Below are 22,623 nucleotides of genomic sequence, written 5' to 3' on the forward strand. Positions count from 1 at the left end.
ATGCATTACCAATCTCTTAAGGAAGTCTGTAAAAGCTGTAGACCTTCTCCTCAGAAAAGAGCAAATAAGATCATTCACACTGAAGTGTGGAGATAATTTCAGAAAATAAGAAGTCTGCAGTCATCTAAAGGTAGGAGGCCCCACTCTAAGCAATATTCTCAGCTAATTGCTAAAATCACTCCCCAGATAATTGCATCCTTTTCTTTCTCTGTTACTTATTTTTTGTAATGGAGTTAATGGGACTATAAGGAATGGAGAGAAAAATGAAAATCAAGGACATTAAAAGAACCGACACTTGTACGTTACATATTGCATGGTTACCCATTACATGATCTTCATATACACACATACCTCATTTTATTGTGTTTCACTTTATTGCCCTTCACAGATACTGTTTTTTACAGATTGAAGGTTTGTGGCAACTCTGCATCGAGCATGTCTTTCAGTGCCATTTTCTCAACAGCATTTTTTTTAAATTTTTTATTTTTTATAAACATATATTTTTATCCCCAGGGGTACAGGTCTGTGAATCACCAGGTTTACACACTTCACATCAACAGCATTTGCTCACTTGCCTCTGTGTCACATTTTGGTAATTCTTGCAATTTTTCAAATTGTTTCATTACTACTATATTTGTTATAGTTAACTGTCCTCAGAGATTATGATTTGCTGAAAGCTTAGATGATGGTTAGCATTTTTTATCATAAAGTATTTTTTAAGGTTTTAACTTAAATCTCAGTTAGTTACATACAGTCTAATATTAGTTCCAAGTACACAATATAGTGATTCAACACTTCCTACAACACTCTTAATCCCCATCATCTGTTTCACGCATCCCACCATCCACCTCCCCTCTGGTAACCATCAGTTTGTTCTCTAGAGTTAAGAGTATGTTTCTTGGTTGGTCTCTATCTTTTTCCCTTTGCTCATTTGTTTTGCTTCTTAAATTCTGCATATGAGTGAAATCACACAGTATTTGTCTTTCACTGACTTATTCCACTTAGCATCATACTCTCTAGTTCCACTCATATCATTGCAAATGGCAAGATTTTTTTTCATTCATCTGGATCACTTTATTGCGATACTTGTATTATTGTGAGGGTCTGGAACTGAACCTGCAATATCTCTGAGGTATGCCTATATTGATAACTTTGGCTGAACAACCTCTTTATATAACATGATGGTTAAGGGCATGAATGCTGGGAAAAGATTACCTGTGTTTATGTCCTAGCTCTGTCATTTGTTAGAGGTAGGACTTTTGGGGAAGTTACTTACCCTATCTAAGCATGATTTCCTTAAATGTAAAACGGAGTTAACAAAAGCACCTATTTCACAGGGGCCTGTTGTGTAGAATAAATAAGCTAATGGATGAGTGGCACTTAGGACAGTGTCAATATACCATAACTGTGCAACCTTTGATTAATTATTTAATCTATCCGAGACGTAGCTTTCTGATTTATTAAATGGAGTTGATAGTAATACCAATCTTACAAGTCATTGTGTTGACACATAGCAAATGGAATAAATTTTTGCTGAGTGGATAAATAAGTAAACATTTATTCTAGCTACCAAAAAAGTTCTTTTAGGGCAGGAACCATGTACTTTTTCAACTCTGTACCACCAACATACTCTTAAACTTAAGAACATCTCTTAAACTTAAGAATTGTTTAGAGAATGTTGAGTTACTAAAACATTTAAATACTTTATTTAACCCTGAAAACCTCAAGTGTAGTGTAACTCCTGCATTGGATGTGGGTTATACCATGTGATTTTTAAGTCTCTCCCAAAGCTAAGTTCCTGAGGTTCTATGTTTTAAGTTTATGAAGCAGCCATAGGAAACATCTCTGTTTACTTATGATTATCTCCTTGCCCCCAGCTTTATTTCCTGTGTGCCAAAGCCTGGAATACCCCATGTCATCCTCTGTTTTCCGCCACTGTTGTTCTGCCTGATCCATTTATTCTAGTCAGGAAATTTACAGTTCCTGCCTTCCTTCCTTCTTAAGCTTGATAGGGAATTCTTGGAAGTTTTACCTTTTAAACTTTGTTTCCTTATTACCTAGTACACTATAACTTCAAGCCCATGGAACTATATGATTACATGAGTTTATGGAAGTGGAATCCAGAGAAGACTTCTGGGTAGAGGTGACATCTAAGCTGAGACCCAGGAGATAAATAGAAATTAGCCAGGCAAAGGAGGAACACAGACATGAATGATGTTATCTAGGTAAAGGGCAAAGTATAAAAGGAAGGGAATAGTATATGAAAAGGTTCAAAATGGTTGGGTATACCTTTGGTTATTTCTAATTCCTCATCCTAAGCCACACCCTGTCAAGTTAGCACTGGGCACTGGCATTATCGCTATCATCCTTGGGCTAATGGAAGGAAAATACAAGGGACACAGTGAAACTGAGATATGGGGAGAGCCTCAGTTTCCTGATCTATAAAGTGGGGACAACAGTCATACAAAGCTACTGAAAAATGAGCTAAGATATTATAGGTGATGTGTCTATACAGGGGTGGGTCTGTCTGGTAGCATGGTCTTGTCTAAAAAGGGGCTCAAGGGATGGAATATGTCAAATCAGAGATGATCTCAACCCAACAAGGGCATAAGGAAGTGATGTCTCAAATGAACAGAGACAAGTGAAGTGAAAGAGAAGAAAGAGTGGACCAAGGAGGATCTCTTAGTGACTTGTAAGTAACAGGGCAAGCTGATCCAGAAGTCATCCTGTTCTTGAGAGAACTATGTACTGTTCACAGTTGTGTGGAAATCAGAAAGCATCAAGAGCTTGGAGGTTAGATCCAGAAGAACAGTTGGGATTTTCCATGTTTAGCTGATAAGTGGACTAGTGACTTAACCACTCAGCCTCAGTTTCCTTATGTTTAAAAAAAAGTGTAATAACCCAACCTGCCTTTTTACTTCCTGGTTGGTAAGGAAATCCTTTGTTGTAAAGCAGGTCAAAGTCTCTTATAACTTAAGAGAGTTATTTAGTCATTAGAAGTTACTATTTTTATAGTTGTCTTTCTCAAATATGTGACCACATTTCAGTATGGGACTGTTGAGCTTCTGTTTTCCTTTCCTTTGTTTAAAATGCAGGCATCAGAAATATCAGAAATTACAGGGTGTTGGGTTTCTCAAGCCCAGTGGTATGTTTTGTTTACAATATTCTTTTAAAAAAATATTTTATTTATTTCAGAGAAAGAGAAAGCACAAGCAGGGGGTGGTGAGCGGGGTGGGCAGAGGGAGAAGGAGAAGTGGACTCTGCTGAGCAGGGAGCCCAATGTGGGGCTCAATCCCAGGACTCTGGGATCATGACCTGAGCTAAAGGCAGATGCTTAACCTACCGAGCCACCCAGGTGACTCTGTTTATAATATTCTTAAAATATTTTAATTTGTCAAAAATCTGGGAATTTCAGGTGAAAATCCAGAATTCCTGCTTCTCTTACAAAAATCTGTGAAACTCACCTACATTTGGAAAAGCAACAATCAAGGCACTTGAGTGGCTGTCAGTTAAGTGTATCCAACTCTTGATTTCACCTCAGGTCATGATCTCTGGGTCCTGAGAAGAAGCCCTGCATTGGGCTCCCTGTTGAGCATGGAGCCTACTTAAGATTCCCTTTCTCACTCTGCCCAACCTGCCCCCTACCTCATGCTGCACTTGCTCTCTCACTCTCTCTCTAAAGAAAAAAAAAAAGAAAGAAAGAAAGAAAAAAAGGAAAAGCAACAGTCAGCTGGAATTGAATAGTGGCAGCCCCCTTGTCCCTGTTCCCACGACTCCCTGAGGTCCCTCACTGGCCCATACATTGGCTTAAGGTATCCACCTGGCCCTGTAGGCACTTCAGTTTGCAGCCTCTGCATTAGACTGTTCCAAGTGGAAGGCTGATATCTTTGATTTTAAGCATACGTCTTGCAAATAGGTTGCTGCTGCTGCTTTTCTTGTTGAATACAGTGAGTGACTCAACTATTTACAGGGGAGTTAATGTGGTTCTCAGGCAGTGTTAAAATATTTGTAATCCCCTTCCCCATCCTCCAAAACACATACACATGTACACCCACATGCACATGCATATACGTGCACGTGTGCACTCATGTGTACACATCATTGTCTTCTATGTTCAACTTGTTTTCCTTCCTCATTTCCACTCACCATTTGCATTTCTGCCATGAACGTTAAATTCCTTATTTTCTTTTTTTAATTTTTTATATTTTATTTTTTATAAACATATATTTTTATCCCCAGGGGTACAAGTCTGTGAATCGCCAGGTTTACACACTTCACAGCATTCACCATAGCACATACCCTCCCCAGTGTCCATAACCCCACCCCCTTTCTCCCAACCCCCCTCCCCCCAGCAACCCTCAGTTTGTTTTGTGAAATTAAGAGTCACTTATGGTTTGTCTCCCTCCCAATCCCATCTTGTTTCATTTATTCTTCTCCTACTCCCTTAACCCCCCATGTGGCATCTCCACTTCTTCATATCAGGTAGATCATATGATAGTTGTCTTTCTCCAATTGACATGTTTCGCTAAGCATGATACCCTCTAGTTCCATCCACATCGTCGCAAATGGCAAGATTTCATTTCTTTTGATGGCTGCATAGTATTCCATTGTGTATATATACCACATCTTCTTGATCCATTCATCTGTTGATGGACATCTAGGTTCTTTCCATAGTTTGGCTATTGTATACATTGCTGCTATAAACATTCAGGTGCACGTGCCCCTTTGGATCACTATATTTGTATCTTTAGGGTAAATACCCAGTAGTGCAATTGCTGGGTCATAGGGTAGTTCTATTTTCAACATTTTGAGGAACCTCCAGGCTGTTTTCCAGAGTGGTGGCACCAGCTTGCATTCCCACCAACAGTGTAGGAGGGTTCCCTTTTCTCCGCATCCTTGCCAGCATCTGTCATTTCCTGACTTGTTAATTTTGGCCATTCTGACTGGTGTGAGGTGATATCTCATTGTGGTTTTGATTTGTATTTCCCTGATGCCCAGTGATATGGAGCACTTTTTCATGTGTCTGTTGGCCATGTGGATGTCTTCTTTGCAGAAATGTCTGTTCATGTCCTCTGCCCATTTCTTGATTGGATTATTTGTTCTTTGGGTGTTGAGTTTGCTAAGTTCTTTATAGATTTTGGACACTAACCCTTTACCTGATATGTTGTTTGCAAATATCTTCTCCCATTCTGTCAGTTGTCTTTTGGATTTGTTAACTGTTTCCTTTGCTGTGCAAAAGCTTTTGATCTTGATGAAATCCCAGTAGTTCATTGTTGCCCTTGCTTCCCTTGCCTTTGGCAATGTTCCTAGGAAGAAGTTGCTATGGCTGAGGTCGAAGAGGTTTCTGCCTGTGTTCTCCTCAAGGATTTGGATGAATTCCTTTCTCACATTGAGGTCCTTCATCCATTTTGAGTCTATTTTCGTGTGTGGGGTAAGGAAATGGTCCAATTTCATTTTTCTGCATGTGGCTGTCCAATTTTCCCAACACCATTTATTGGAGAGGCTGTCTTTTTTCCATTGGGCATTCTTTCCTGCTTTGTCGAAGATTAGTTGACCATAGAGTTGAGGGTCTATTTCTGGGCTCTCTATTCTGTTCCATTGATCTATGTGTCTGTTTTTGTGCCCGTACCATGCTGTCTTGATGATGACAGCTTTGTAATAGAGCTTGAAGTCCAGAATTGTGATGCCACCAACTTTGGATTTCTTTCAATATTCCTTTGGCTATTCGAGGTCTTTTCTGGTTCCATATAAATTTTAGGATTATTTGTTCCATTTCTTTGAAAAAAATGGATGGTAGTTTGATAGGAATTGCATTAAATGTGTAGATTGCTTTAGGTAGCATAGACATTTTCACAATATTTATTCTTCCAAACCAGGAGCATGGAATATTTTCCATTTCTTTGTGTCTTCCTCAATTTCTTTCATGAGTACTTTATAGTTTTCTGAGTATAGATTCTTAGCCTCTTTGGTTAGGTTTATTCCTAGGTATCTTATAGTTTTGGGTGCAATTGTAAATGGCATTGACTCCTTAATTTCTCTTTCTTCTGTCTTGTTGTTGGTGTAGAGAAATGCAACTGATTTCTGTGCATTGATTTTATATCCTGACACTTTACTGAATTCCTGTACAAGTTCTAGCAGTTTTGGAGTGGAGTCTTTTGGGTTTTCCACATATAGTATCATATCATCTGCGAAGAGTGATAGTTTGACTTCTTCTTTGCCGATTTGGATGCCTTTAATTTCTTTTTGTTGTCTGATTGCTGAGGCTAGGACTTCTAGTACTATGTTGAATAGCAGTGGTTATAATGGACATCCTTGCCGTGTTCCTGACCTTAGCAGAAAAGCTCTCAGTTTTTCTCCATTGTGACTCTTGATTTCAATTCAGGTCATGATCTCAGGATTGTGAGATCAAGCCCTGTGTTGGGCCACATTCTGAACATGGAGCCTGCTTAGGGTTTTCTCTTTCCCTCTATCCCTCCTCCCTCCCTAAAAAACAAAAGAAGACAAACAGAAACAACAACAACAACAATACTGCTCCAAGAAAAAAGCCCATTAATTTTCTAAAATTCACACTCCTCTTAACTTCTCCTTCTAAACCTAAAGTCCTTTGGAGAACAATATGGCTGTCTGAGATGGGATCTAGAAGGACAACACCTGCTCTTAAATCCTGGGAATGCCAAGAGGAATTTGGACCAGAATCTCAATACTAGAAACCAAGAAAATTTGGATCTGTGAGATCCAAAGTTAATTACAAAGAAAAATGAATGCCTCAGAACACCAGAAAAAATTAATTTATTCACTTAATAAGTCTTGAGTGCCTGCTATGTATTAAGCACTGATCTAAGGGTTGAAGATACAGCAGTAAAAAAATTCAAAACCTTATGGGGGTCATATTCTAGTGTGGGGAGACAAAAAATAAACATGTAAATCTATAGAACATTAGATGGCAATAAATACTATGGAGAGAGAGTAGGTAGAGAGTGTGTGGCAGAAACTCTTATTGTTTCACAGAATTTGTTCTTTTTCATTTTTAGAAAAAGAACCCCAATCTCGCGTTTTAGCTGGTAATGTGGCCATACATTTCCTTCAGTCCATTTTGCTCCTGGATATACTGTGACCAAGGTCAGTCCAATGGATTATGAAGGGAGGTGTTTCATGTAACTTGCAGGTCATGTGCTGAAGGATAAAGGCACATACCTTGGAAACTTTCTTTTTCCTTCCCACTGGCTGGTAAATGGCATTGACTAAACCATCCTTGGAAGCCAAGTGTGGAAGGTGGCAGAGCCTCCAGGTTTAGATTGTTCAACTCTTTATTGTTGCATGAGAAGGAAATAAACATATGTTTAATATGAGCCACTTCATGTTTGGATCTCTTGGTTATTACAGCTTAGCTGGTACCTAATTCAGAGAACACCAGAGAAAAGTGGGGAGAGTTTACTGTGTTATATAAGGTGGTTAGGGAAGCAGAAACCTGAAGGAAGGGAATGGGGGAGGGAGCCATGGGGCTATATGGTGATGATAATTTTAGGCAGAAGGACAGCAAGTACAAATGCCCTGCGGCAGGATTAAGCTCTGGTCTGGTCCTGGACTAGCCAGGAGCCCAGCTTGTCTGGTATACTGTGAGTAAGGAGGAGAGGAAGTCAGGGTTGGTGTTGGGGAGCAGATTGCATAGGGCCTATATGCTATAGTAGGAAACTGCTAAAACACCATCTGAGAAAGACCTGAGAGTCTCAAGGCAAGGAGAATGGAAGAGAGTCCATGGAAGAGGACATTGCCCGATGCCTTGTAGGTTAAAAGAAAGGAAGACTGCCGTCCTCTATTGGAGCTTTTATAAGTTGATCTGTGCTTATATACATGTGGTCATTGTGGTGTCAACATATACTCTTAAATGTATTCTGTTAATCAAATATTATATTTATGGTAAAATGCCATCTGGAAAGATGTATTTTCCAGAGATTCAGTGGTGATTTAGCTGAAATGATAGGTAATACTCTACCTGGAAGTGATCAGAACCCTCTGTCCAAAGAGCCATGCTGTCACAGTACTGCAGACTTTCCTCATTTTATAGACTGGAGCAACCCAGAGAAATGCAATGATTCACCCAAGATGACACAGTAAGTTAAGCACAGTGCTCAGAACTGGAATCCAGATGTCCTGACCCCTAATTTAATAGCTTCCATTACAATTAGCTTAACTTCATGCTAGGTATCAATGTGGTGGTGGGTATTTTAGATCACAAAATAATCCTGATGACTTTTGACTTTGTTTTGGTTGGGGAATCCATTATTTTATTTCAGCAGCAGATTTTCTTTCCTAATGATTCCTTACTCAGAGCAGTGTGGAATGGAAAACTTACCTGCTAGTGCACGAATCAGATCATCTGGATGGCAGTGATGAATATTAATAAAGGATTTGAGTTTTCAAAGCAGTCAGAACCCATAATCTCTGATCCTGTGGTAGGCCTGCGAGGTAAGCAGAGTAGATCTAATTTCTATCTTACTGTAAATGAAAAAACAAAATAATTTCAGAAACAGTAAGTGACTCAGCCAAGGTGACACATCTTTGATTTATTGTGCCATACTTTCTTACCCCAGGTTCAAAAGACTTGTTGCCACATGCATCCTCCAGATGATTAATCGCTGACACTTTATAGCTCTTATTACCACATACCAGATACTGTTCCAAGGGCTTTGCACATAATGATTCATTTTCTCTTCCTACAAGGTAATCCTGTAATCTCCATATACTGATGGGAAAACAGGCCCAGAAAAACTACGGAATTTCTCCCTAGATCACATAGTGTCATAAAGCAGGCAGAGATGGGACCCAAATATAACAGACTGTATTCAGAGTCTGTCCTCTTAGCCACTGCACTATGCTACCTCTCCATTTAGGACTTCGAACCAATTTTATGATTCAGGTGGCTTATGGGCACACTTCAAGAGCCTTTGAGATCAAGTTCAGATACCTGATAGCTGCTATGGCTATCACAAACACTTCCTTTGGTGTGTTGGCCACTTGATCTTATTATCTGCTTACATGATAGATGTGATCAAAATCTGATTTTTAGACAATTTGTCTGAGTGGGGTGGAGGAAACATTGTGCATGTAAATAGCTACTTTGACATTAATGTTGAGAAATTTTTATGGGTAGGAGTGAACCACTTTCTGTTATGCAGAAGAATCAATGTTAAGAAGTCATCACTTCACTCTCATTTTCTTTATTTCATTAGTAATACTGAAGAGTAAAGAAGTCATATGCTGTTTTCGTCTACTGTCCATTCTTTTGGTAGCAGTACTTCAGTTTTCCTTTAGGGAATCCCCCTTTTGTTTATTCTTTTTTTTTTTTTTTAAGATTTTTTACTTATTTCACATAGAGAGAGAGATCCCAAGTAGACAGAGAGGCAGGCAGAAAGAGAGGGGGAAGCAGGCTCCCCACTGAGCAGAAAGCCCGATGTGGGGCTCGATCCCAGAACCCTGGGGTCATGACCTGAGCTGAAAGCAGAGGTTTTAACCCACTGAGCCACCCAGGCACCCCCCTTTTGTTTATGCTTACTCTGTGTGGTTTCAAGACCAATACGTCCCCTTTCTTCTGGGTTGGATGCATGATTCAAGCCTAGACCCAGGATACATACCTCCTTCAAAAACAGGAGTAGGTATGTGATCCTAGTTGGTCCAGTGAAAGTTGTCCCTGGGACTTTTACTTGAATTATGGGGAAACAGAAATCCTCTTTTTACTTAATGATGAATACAACAGAGTAGAAGTTGAAAACTGTGGGTGGCCATCTTACCCAATGAGGGATAAGCATGCATGAGCATGAAACTAAGACAGACAAAGGTAGAACGAAGAGATGGAGGGAATCAAGTGCCCAGTGACAAATCTGGTGTATCTAGAGCTAGCTGTGTCTACCCTAGGATTCCATTCTCTGTTTCTGTCATCACATTACCTTCCCAACTAAAGGCACACAGAGGCAAGCCTGGACCTTTACACTAGGACTTCCAGCCGGCTCTCCATCATCTAGTGCTGTTCTCTTCCCACACCAAGGCAGTACAGAGTGAAGACCACATATTCAAACTCTGGAGTCAGCCAGCCTGGTTCTAATTCTTTCTTTATCACTTATGAGCTACAAGATCTTAGAGCAATTATTTACTTCCTCTGGGCATGATGATAGTAGTGGGTACCTCATACGGCTGTTGTGGAGATTAAATGAAAGATGTAAATAAAGCACATGGTAAATATTCAAATAATTTTACCTATCATTGTTTCTTAAAATACAACTTTTCTATTTGACTTATTCCTGCCTACATTATGTCTGGCTTTAGGAGTTTAGGGGAACTGAAAATATCATAACTCCTAATATTTGGATGTCAGACAGTAAAAAAACTTTTAAAAAAATTAGGCAGGAGTACAAGTCCATGTTTCTTATGAGAAGAGATGCTTATAGCCTAGTTCACATGTTTCTTTCCTAATAAATATTTACTGAGGGTGTCCTCAGACTCAGGCACTGCATGTTTGCTATTAGTGCAGCCTATTACCACAAACATGTTCCAGTATATGTTCTGGAGTCCAGAAGTCTAAAATGGGTCAGCCAGGGGTGCCGGTCTGGCTTAGTCAATTAAGTGTCCAACTCTTGATTCTGGCTCAGGTCTTGAGATCATCAAGCCCTGTATCAGGCTCTGCACTGAGCGTCAAGCCTGCTTGAGATTCTCTCCCTCCCTTTCCCTCTGCACTTCCCCTGACTACCTCCCCACTTGCCCACATACTCTCTAAAAATAAATAATAAAATAATATATAATAAATAATTTAAAAAAATAGAACACTTAAAAAAATTAAATAGTCAACCAGGCTGTGTTGGAGGCTCTAGGGAGACAGTCTACTTCTTTTTTTTTCCCCAGCTTTTTGAGGCTGCCAGCATTCCTTGACTCATGGCCTGTATCACCCCAGCACATCTCCTTTTCTTCCTCTGTTTCCATGGGCTCATTGCCTTCTCTGACCTTCCTGCTTCCTCTTATGTGGAGGAAGACAACCTCTCCCTGTGGCTTGTGCTTGCATACAGCATGGTTGCCTAGAGTAGTCAGACTTCTTACATGGCAGCTCAGGGCTCCTAGAATGATTCTTCTTGGTAAGCAAGACAGGAATCTTCAATGCCTTTTACGCACTAATCTTAGATAGCTTCATTTCCATCATATTCTGCCGGTTGAAGCAGTCTTTTTTTTTTTTTTTAAGATTTTATTTATTTATTTGACAGAGGTGTGGAGAGAGAGAGAGAGCACATGTGCACACACACATGAGCAGGGGCAGAGGAAGAGGAAGAGGAAGAAGCAGACTCTGTTGAGCAAGGAGCCTGATGTGGGACTTGATTCCAGGACCCTGAGATCATGACCTGGGCTGAACTGACTGAGCCATCCAGGTGCTGAGCAAGGAGCAAGGAGCCTGATGTGGGACTTGATCTCAGGACCCTGGGATCATGACCTGGGCTCAGCTGACTGAGCCACCCAGGCGTCCCTGGTTGGAGCAGTCTTAAGCCTACTCTATTTCTAAGGGAATGGACATACATCATATGTCTTGAGGGAAAAGGTTTCAAAGAATTTATAGTTAGATTTTAAAAACACCCAAATGGACTTCCCGAATGTGATATATATTTTTTTGTCACTACATTTCCCTGCCATTTCACCTGCCTTGGGACTGTGGAGGTATCTGAAGTTGTCAGTCATTTCCTGAAGGCTTTTGAGTTGGGTGGCAACTCGACTTTTCTTGGGTGGCTGTTCTCTGGCTCTGAGGCAACAAAGCTGAAATCTAATGGGGATATCCCTGAATTTAGCTTTGGAAGCCTTTCTGCCCCCTCCCGCACGTATTCCCTGTATTAAGTACTCTTCTACTTGAAATACATACTTAGAGTGTTATCTGTTTTCTTTACAGCATGACTGATACAAGCTCCGAAGTCTGCTCTCTTTTTTTAAATATAGATTCAATTAGCTAACATATACATGAGTACTATAGAGTACTCATGTATACGCAGAGTTAAGTAATTCATCAGTTGCATATAATACCCAGCGCTTATCACATCACATGCCCTCCTTAATGCCCATCACCTGCCCATCACCCAGTTACTCCATCCCCCATCTTCCTCTCTTCCAGCAACCCTCAGTTTGTTTTTTTAGAGTTAAGAGTCTCTCGTGGTTTTTGTCCCTCTCTGATGACTTCCCATTCAGATTTCTCTCCCTTCCCCTATGATCCTCTGCACTGTTTCTTATATTCCACCTGTGAGTGAAACTATATGATAATTGTCTTTCTCTGATTGACTTATTTCACTTAGCATAATACCCTCTGTTTCCATCCATGTTGATGTAAATGGTAAGTATTCATCCTTTCTGATAGCTGAGTAATATTCCATTGTATATATATATACCATATCTTCTTTATCATTCATCTGTTGATGGACATATCAGCTCTTTCCACAGTTTGGCTATTGTGGACCTTGCTGCTATGAACACTGGGGTGCAGGTGCTCCTTCATAACACTACATTTGTATTCTTGAGGTAAATACCTAGTAGTGAAATTGCTGGGTCATAGGGTAGCTCTATTTTAACTTCTTGAGGAACCTCCTTACTGTTTTCCAGAGTGGCTGCATCAGCTTGCATTCCCACCAGTAGTGTAGGAGGGTTCCCCTTTCTTTTCATCCTTGCCAACATCTGTTGTTTCCTGTGTTGTTAATTTTAGCCATTCTGACTGGTGTGAGGTGGTATCTCTTTGTGGTTTTCATTTGTATTTCTCCGATGCCGAGTGATGTTGAGCACTTTTTCATATGTCTGTTGGCCATTTGTATGTCTTCTTTATAAAAATGTCTGTTTTTGTCTTCTGACCATTTCTTGAATGGATTATTTGTTTCTTGGGTGTTGACTTTGATAAGTTCTTTATAGATCTTATATACTAGCTCTTTAGCTGATATGTCATTTGCAAATACCTTCTCACATTCTGTCAGTTGTCTTTGGTTTTGTCGACTGTTTCCTTTGCTGTGCAGAGCTTTTTATCTTGATGAAGTCCCAGTGGTTTGTTTTTGCTTGTATTTCCCTTGCCTTTGGAGACATGTCTATCAAGAAGTTGCTGTGGCTGAGGTCGAAGAGGTTGCTGCCTGTGTTTTCCCCTAGGATTTTGATGGATTCTTGTCTCACATTTAGGTCTTTCATCCGTTTTGAGTTTATCTTTGTGATGGTGTAAGAAAATGGTCTCTTTTCATTCTTCTGCATGTAGCTGTCCAATTATCCCAACACCATCTGTTGAAGAGACTGTCCTTTTTCCATTGGATGTCTTTCCTCTCTGTCGAAGCTTAGCTGACTATAGAGTTGAGGATCCATTTCTGGGTTCTCTGTTCTATTGATATATGTGTGTGTGTGTTAGTGCCAGTACCATACTGTCTTGATGATCCCAGCTTTGTTATAGAGGTTGAAGTCAGGCATTGTGATGCCCCCAGCCTTGGTTTTCCTTTTCTTTTCTTTTTATTTATTTATTTATTTTTTAATTTTTTATTTTTTATAAACATTTATTTTTATCCCCAGGGGTACAGGTCTGTGAATCGCCAGGTTTACACACTTCACAGCACTCACCAAAGCACAAACCCTCCCCAATGTCCATAACCCCACCCCCCTTCTCCGAACCCCTCTCCCCCCAGCAACCCTCAGTTTGTTTTGTGAGATTAAGAGTCACTTATGGTTTGTCTCCCTCCCAATCCCATCTTGTTTCATTGATTCTTTGGTTTTCCTTTCCAACATTCCTCTGGCTACTCGACATCTTTTCTGGTTCCATACAAATTTTAGGATTATTTGTTCTAGCTCTGTGAATAAAGTTGATGGTATTTTGATAGGGATTGCATTGAATGTGTACATTGCTCTGGGTAGCATAGCCATTTTTACAGTATTTATTATTCTAATCTAAGAGCATGAACTGTTTTTCCATTTCTTTTTGTATTCCTCAATTTCTTTCATAAGTGTTCTATCGTTTTGAGAGTACAGACCCTTTACTGCTTTGGTTAGATTTATTAGTATGTATCTTGTGGTTTTTGGCACAATTGTAAATGGGATTGATTCCTTAATTTCTCTGTCTTCAGTCTCATTGTTAGTGTGTAGAAATGTACTTGCTTTCTGTGCATTGATTTTGCATCCTGCCACATTGCTGAATTCTTGAATGAGTTCTAGAAATTTTGGGGTAGAGTCTTTTGGGTTTTCCACATAGAAGATCATGTCATCTGTGAAGAGTTGGAGTTTGATGACTTCTTTACCAGTTTGAATGCCTTTGATTTCTTTTTGTTGTCTGATTGCTGGGCTAGGACTTCTAATACTGTGTTGAACAATAGTGGTGAGAGTGGGCGTCACTGTCGTGTTCCTGAGCTTAGGGAAAAAGCTTTCATTTCTTCCTCATTGAGAATGATATTCACTGTGAGCTTTTCTTAGATGGCTTTTATGATTTTGAGGTATGTTCCCTCTATTCCTACACTGTGGAGAGTTTTAATCAAGAAAGGATACTATATTTTGTAAAGTGTTTTTTTCTTCATCAACTGAGGAGATCATAAGGTTCTTGTCCTTCCTTTTATAAATGTGATGTATCACATTGTTTGATTTGAAAGTGTTGAACTACCCTTGTGGCCTAGGAATAAATTCCACTTGGTCATGGTGAATAATCCTTTTAATGTACTGTTGGATCCTATTGGCTAGTATCTTGGTGAGAATTTTGGCATCCATGTTTATCAGGGATATTGGTCTGTAATTCTCCTTTTTGGTGGGGTCTTTGTCTGGTTTTAGGATCAAGGTAATTTGGGCCTCATAGAAAAAGTTTGGAAGTTTTTCTTCCCTTTCTGTTTTTTGAAACAGCTTCAGAAGAATAGGTATTAGTTCTTCTTTAAATGTTCGGTAGACTTCCCCTGGGAAGACATCCAGCCCTGGACTCTTGTTTATTGGGGATTTTTGATTACTGGCTCAATTTCCTTGGTGGTTGTGGGTCTGTTCAGGTGTTCTTTTTCTTCCTGTTTCAGTTTTGGTATTTATAAGTTTCCAGGAATGCATCCATTTCTTCCAAATTCCCTAATTTGTTGGCTAATAGTGCTCATAATATGTTCTTTTTTTTTTTTAAAGATTTTATTTATTTATTTGACAGGGAGAGTGAGAGAGAGGGAGAGATAGGGGAAGAAAGAGAGAGTGCACACAAGTAGGGGGAGTATCAGGCAGAAGGAGAGGGAGAAGTAGGGAGCCAGATATGGAGCTCAATCCCAAAACATGGCATAATGACCTGAGCCAAAGGCAGATGCTTAAACAACTGAGCCACCCAGGTGCCCTGCTCATAATATGTTCTTAAAATTGTTTGTATTTCCTTGGTGTTGGTATGATCTCTCCTCTTTCATTCATGATTTTGTTAATTTGAGTCCTTTCTCATTCCTTTTTGATAAGACTGGCTAGGGGGTTATCGATCTTATTAGTTCTTTTGGAGAACCAGCTTCTAGTTTCATTGATCTGTTCTACTATTCTTTTGGTTTCTATCTCATTAATTTCCTCTCTAATCTTTATTATTTCTCTTCACTTGCTTGGCTTGAGCTTTATTTGCTGTTCTTTCTCCAGCTTCTTTCTTTAGGTGTAAAGGTAGCTTCTGTATTCGAGGCTTTTCTCATTTTTTTAAAAAAGATTTTATTTATTTGACACACACAGAGAGAGAGAGAGAGAGAGAGAGATCACAAGTAGGCAGAGCAGCAGGCAGAGAGTGGGGGGAAGCAGGTTCCCTACTGAGCAGAGAGCCAGATGTGGGGTTCCATCCCAGGACACTGGGATCATGACCTAAGCCAAAGTTCTAGTTATCTTAACCCACTGAGCCACTCAGGCATCCCGTGGCTTTTCTAATTTTTTGAGAAAGGCTTGTATTGCTATGTACTTCGCTCTTAGGACTGTCTTTGCTGTACCCCCAAAGGTTTTGAACAGTTGTGTTTTCATTTTCATTTTCCTTTTTTTTTTTTCCGTTTGTTTCCATGAATTTTTAAAATTCTTCTTTAATTTCTTGGTTGATCCATTCATTCTGTAGTAGGATCCTCATTAACTTCCAAGTGTTTCAGTCCCTTCCAGATTTCCTTTTGTGATTGAGTCCAAGTTTCAAAGCATAGTGGTCTGAAAATATCAGGGAATCATCCCTTCTTTTGGTACTGGGTAAGACCTGATTTGTGACCCAATATGTGATCAAGTCTGGAGAATGTTTCATGTGCACTTGAGAAGAATGTGTATTCTATTGCTTTAGGATGGAACTTTCTATCTGGTTCAGTGTGTTGTTCAAAGCCCTTGTTTACTTGTTTATCTTCAGCTTAGATGATCCTTCCGTAGCTGTGAGTGGGGTGTTGAAGCCCCTACTATTATTGTATGATTATCAATGTATTTCTGTAATTTGTTATTAATTGGTTTATACAGTTGGCTGCTTTCAAGTTAGGAGCATAAGTATTTATAATTGTTAGATCTTCTTGTTGGATAGGCCCTTTAAGTATATAGTGTCCCTCTTCATCCCTTACTACAGTCTCTGGTTTAAAATCTAAATTTGTCTGATAAGAGAATTGCTACCCCAGCTTTCTTTTGATGTCCATTAGTGTGATAAATGATTCTCTACCAAATTTCAATCTGGAGGTGTTAGGTCTAAAATGAGTCTGTTGTAGACAGCATATGGATGGGTCTTGCTTTTTTTATCCAATTTGATACCCTGTCTTTTGATCGGAGCATTTAGCCCATTTACATTTAGAGTAACTATTGAAAGATACAAATTTAGTGCCATTGTGTTACCTGTAAAGTCCCTGTTTCTGTATATTGTCTCTGTTTCTTTCTGGTCTGCATTACTTTTGGGCTCTCTCTTCACATAAAGGATCCCCTTAATATTTCTTACAGGGCTGGTTTAATGGCCACATATTCTTTTAGTTTCTGTTTGTCCTGGCAACTCTTTATCTCTCCTTCCATTCTGAATGACAGCCTTGGTGGATAAAGAATTCTTGGCTGCATGATTTTCTCATTTAGTACCCTGAGTATATCATGCCAGCCCTTTCTGGCCTGCCAGGTCTCTGTGGATAGGTCTGCTTCCAGTCTAATGTTTCTACCATTGTAGGTTAAGGAGCTCTTGCCTCAAGCTACTCTCAGGACTTTTTTTTCTCTCTGAAATTTGCAAGCTTCACTATTATATTTTGGGGTGTTGATCATTTTTATTGATTTTGAGTAGGGGTTCTCTACCTCTAGGACTTGAATACCTGTTTCCTTCCCCAGGTTATGGAAGTTCTAGTTATGATTTGCTCAAATATACCTTCTGTCCCTCTTTCTCTTTCTTCTTCATCTGAGATCCCAATAATTCTAATATTGTTTCGCTTTATGGTATTGCTGATTTCTTGAATCCTCCCTTCATGGTCCATTAGTTGTTTTTATCTCTTTTCCTCAGTTTCCTTTCTTTCCATCATCCTGTCTTCTATGTCACTGGCTCTCTCTTCTTCCTCATTTACCCTAGATGTTAGAACATCCAATTTAGACTGGATCCCAGTTAAGATATTTTTAATTTTGGCCTGATTAGATTTAGTTCTGCACTAAGAAATTCTCTAGTGTCTTTTATGCTTTTTTTCAAGCTGATCTAGTAACTTTATAATCATTATCCTGAATTCCAGCTTGGATATTTTACTTATATCCATATCAGTTAGATCTGTGGCAGACAGTATTACCTCTGGTTTTTTCCTTTGTTGTGAATTCATCCTACTAGTCATTTTTCCCAGAGAAGAATGGATGAACAAGAGAGTAAAATAAAAAATAGCCACCATTACCCAAGTGAAATACACACTAGACAAATCTGAAGAGGTCAGGAACCAAAAATGGAAAAAAAAAAAAAAAGGAAAAAAAGAAGAGACTATACTGTCCCAGGTAGACAAAACAGGGTGATAAACTCAGTCCTGGGTATGTTTTAGTCTATTTGTCAAAAGACACTAAATCCCAAAATTGTAAAGAAAGCAAAACTTCTATATATACAAAAATAAATTTGAATACAGTGAAATGAAGACAAAATTGCAAAATATATCTATAGAATATAAATGTAAAAATGAAAGCTTCAAAAAGACTTAAAAACAAAGAGTTGATAAAATAAGAAACTACTTGAAAAGCAAAAAAAGAAAACAGAAAAGGACGTTTTTAAACTGAAAGACAAAAGAATCATGAGGAAAAAAATAACCCTCAAATTCTGTATACTATTTTCCTTGTAGCACTGGAGTTTTTTGCAGTTCTGTGTGCTTGGTAAACTTGATGTTCACGTGTTGTTCCAGCTGGCCTTCTGGAGGACGGGCCTGCTGTGCTGATTCGCAGGTGTCTTTGCCTGGGCGGAGTTGCACCACCCCTTGCCAGGGGGCCAGGCTCAGTGTAAACTGCTTCAGATTCTTCTATGTGGCTTTTGTTCCCTGAAGTTCTGTGCCACCTTAGAGACTGAAAATAAAAATGGTCTTCCCTGATCTCCAGCCCCAGAGCTGATAGATTAAGGTCCCCCTCTCTTCAGTTAACCCTCAGGGAATAGCATTCTTCACTTTTGTTTGCGCCCAACTCTGCAGACTCCTGTGGTGCAAACAGGCACCAGTCCTCTTAGGGGAGGGAAGAGGGTTGCTTGCCACAGGACTGCCACTAGCAGGGCCCCTGCATTGAGAGTGGTGGCCAGGTCTTGCCCCAGGTCATGGTTTATGGCAAACCTAGCTGAGAGTCCACTCCACAGTTTGCTGACCATAGCCGGTTTTCCCCCTCCAATGCTTGGGAACTCTGCTGGCTCATTCTTTCTGTGACTCTAGGGATCCTGAGACCACATTCTCCCACCTAGGATTCTGTTCCATTTTGTTACCTGAGCACCTTTCAGGCGGGGATGTCCCTCATTGGAACAGATTTCTAAAAGTTCTGATTTTGCACTCTGGGGCTGTGTCACTTTCCGGCAGCTGCCTTATGGAGACTCTCTACTCCCACTGTTTATCTTCCAATATATCCCCTCCGATTCACTTCTCCACACCTCCTACCTTGTAAAAAGTGGTCGCTTTTCTATTTGTAGAGTTCCAGCAATTATTTTCTTAAAGGATTAAAAAAGAAGATTTCATTTATTTATTTGACACAGAGAGAGAGATCACAAGTATGCAGAGAGGCAGGCAGAGAGAGAAGAGGAAGCAGGCTCCATGCTGAGCAGAGAGCCTGATGTGGGGCTTGATCCCAGGACCCTGAGATCGTGACCTGAGCCGAAGGCAGAGGCTTAACCCACTGAGCCACCCAGGTGCTCCCCAGCAATTCTTTTCTTATCTCAGGTTGAATTCATAGGTGTTCTGAATGATTTGATATTAGTCTAGCTAAATTCAAAGGACCAGATGAAACAAGGTCCCCACTCTTCTATTACCTTGCTTCCCTCTCTCCAAAGTCTGTTCTCTTAACTGCTGCATATCGCCTTATTAATCCTTGCCACCTTTCTCAGGCTCCCAGCCTGTTCCTTCACAATCCACCCCACAGCTGCACAACCAGCATGCCCTCTGGAAGATGACTCTGCTTCATATTGCTCAGAAAAAAAGAGTACATTGTATATGACCTCTGTCAACTGTCCTCTTTTCCCAGCTGGATCTATATCTACCCTTTTATTTTCTTCTGCTCCATCTTAAAATAATTATTCTATACTTCTGGGAGAAAAAAGGGTAAGACATTTTTATGTTATACAGGACACCATTTATCTTCTCAACCCTACTTTCTGCCACTTTCTCATATGTGCCAATGTTACAGTAGACTAACTGCATTAATAAAGAGATTCATAAAATAGGTGGCATTGTTGCTGTTAACAAAAAGACCAAAAGATACATAATGCCTCAAACACCATGAAATTTATTTCTTGTTCAAGTAACAGTGCTGGACAGGTGAAGAGTCAGTGGGGCAAGAGCACCTCTATTTAGGCACATAGACTGATGGAGATTGGACCCTTTTCCACATGTGCTTTCCAAGATCACTCTTTCTAGACATCCAGAAGGGAGAAAGCATATGGAGGATATATCTGGAAGGTTTTTATTGCTCAGGCCTGACATGGTACATGTCTTTTAGTTAGAATTCAGTTATGTGGCTACACCTCACTGCAAAGGAGGCTTGGCATGTAATATAGCTGAGTGCCCTTGAAGATGAGAAAATGGGTTTTGATGAATAGCTATCAGTGTGTGCTACTGTGCCTAAAATCTTGGAAATCTTACTTACCAATACTTCAGCTTTATCATTTTTTTAATTTTTAAAATTTCTAAAAAGATCTTATTTATTTATTTGCTAGAAAGAGAGAGAGAGAGAAAGTGCAAGTAGGCAGAGCAGCAGGCAGAGGGAGTGTGAGAAGCAGGCTCCCTCTGAGCAGAGAGCCCAACAATGCTGTTCAGTCCCAGGACCCTGGGTCATGACTTGAGTTGAAGGCAGACACTTAACCAACTGAGCCACCCAGGCACCCCAGGTTCCTCATTTCTAAATTGAGGATAATTGTTGTACCTCCTTCCTAGGGCAGTTGTAAGGATGAAATGTGTTGGTGCTGGAAAGACTTTAGAACATCTTCTGGCACAGAGTCAGCATCCTATTGAAGTTATCTGCCATTACTATAATCCTTAGATGTTACTTCCTGTGTGAAGCTTTTTTTTCTCCCTTTTTCCTCTTGTCCATTTCTTTTTTTAAAAAAATATTTTATTTATTCATTTATTTTAGTGGGGGGAAGGGGCCAAGGGGAGAGGAGAGGGACAAACAGATTTCACGCTGACCATGGAGCCGGACATGGGGCTCAATCCCACAACCCCAAGATCATGACCTGAGTCGAAGCCAAGAGTCAGACACTCAACCAGTTGAGCCACCCAGCTGCCTCACCTCTTGCCCATTTCTCTACAGAGTTGTATTGTATTGTAACTACCTGTTTTATGATTGGTGGTTCTTATTGAGGGTTCTTATTAAGGGCAAGGTTTGTGTTTAGTGATTTTTATATCTCTAGCACCTGGTAGTCCCTGGGATATAGGTACTCACTAAATATTTATTGACAGAGGAAAAGAGAAAGTGAGAAAGCAAAGAAGGAGGGCAGAAGGAAGGAAGGAAGGAAGGATGGATTGATGGAAAAGAAAAGGAAGGAAGACCATGTAAAGATCAATGTCTTATCATGGGTAGGTTCATGAAAGGTCAGTCTAGTAAGCTACAGAGCAACTTTAGTAATCCCAGGGCATGGAGGGTCACTAGATAACTCCTGCCAGCTCAGGACCAAGGCTGTTTGCATCACCTTCATGCCTTACATTGGATGCCCCTTGTACACTGCCTCCCATCCTCCCAGCCTAGCTTTACTCCAGCCAGTGGTGCAGCATCCAGCTACCAGAGGTGTGAACTTACAGTCCCTTACCTCAGATGCACTGCATCTCATTCTGCCCCAGCGTTGTTCTTACTCTCCTTTGGACACCTGCAAAAATGTATTTTGGCTTCCACATATGCAAACATGCAAGTGCAAGGGAGTTGTCACAGGGCAACTTCATCAGTGAAGAATCGGAGCTAGTGAATAAATGTTCCCATCTTCTGACTCTTGGGCAAACAATTCTAATAGGATGACAAACTCATCTTGGTTGTCCCAGGACTGACTTTGTTTTGTTTGTTTGTTTGTTTGTTTTTGTACTGAAAGTCCATGTTGCAAGAACCCCCTGACTCTGAAAGGCATTCTTTTTTTTTTTTTTTAAGATTTTATTTATTTATTTGACAGACAGAGATCACAAGTAGGCAGAGAGGTGGCAGGCAGAGAGAGAGGAAGGGAAGCAGGCTTCCCTCTGAGCAGAGAGCCCGATGCGGGGCTTAATCCCAGGACCCTGGGATCATGACCTGAGCTGAAGGCAGAGGCTTTAACCCACTGAGCAACCCAGGCAACCCTGAAAGGCATTCTTTAAGGTTCCTTGTAGGGTCCCAGTGAAGTCAAGTCCACTGAGGTCAAATCCCAGTTGCCCAGATCTTAATAACACACCTTTATTGCTTTTCCCTACTTTCCCAGATTACAGCCCCAAATAAACTACCTCCATGCAAGCCCCTTCTCAGGCTCCGGTTGCTGTTGGCCCGTTGAATAGCCCTGAGCTTAACTATACAGTGAAGAATGTTTTCAGCTCTAGAAAACTAAAAAATGCAGAGGCAGAGGAAATGAGTCAGGGCCCCAAACAGCCAAATTATCTCTTTCCTGATGTTGCCACAAAATTAATCTAGAAGATATGGTGTGGTTCAAAGATACTATCATGAAATGTTTATTATAAGGTTTAGTTGCTTCAACACCAAGGTATTAGAAAGAACTGCAGACAGGCAGGTAACTTAGTTTTAGTCTCCCTAAAAGTATTTAAAATTCTGTATGACTCCTACCACTTTTCTTCTCCTTGGGTCTGTTTCCTATCTGTAAATTAGGAAGTTGAATTGGTCACTTTTACCTTTATCAGTGGTCCTATCCTTGGCTCTTTTAGTTATTCCTGGGGTGGAGGGAGGGCAGAGGCTTGAAGGGGGTCAACAGGCCTGGTGGCTAAGGTGGGACAGAGGCTGAGGGTTCATACCCATATCAGTAGTGGAGTACATGGGGCAGAAAGATTTTCTAAATGGGTCCCTGTGGAC

This window comes from Mustela erminea, chromosome 6, assembly GCF_009829155.1.
Source record: "Mustela erminea isolate mMusErm1 chromosome 6, mMusErm1.Pri, whole genome shotgun sequence".
NCBI classification, from domain to species: domain Eukaryota; kingdom Metazoa; phylum Chordata; class Mammalia; order Carnivora; family Mustelidae; genus Mustela; species Mustela erminea.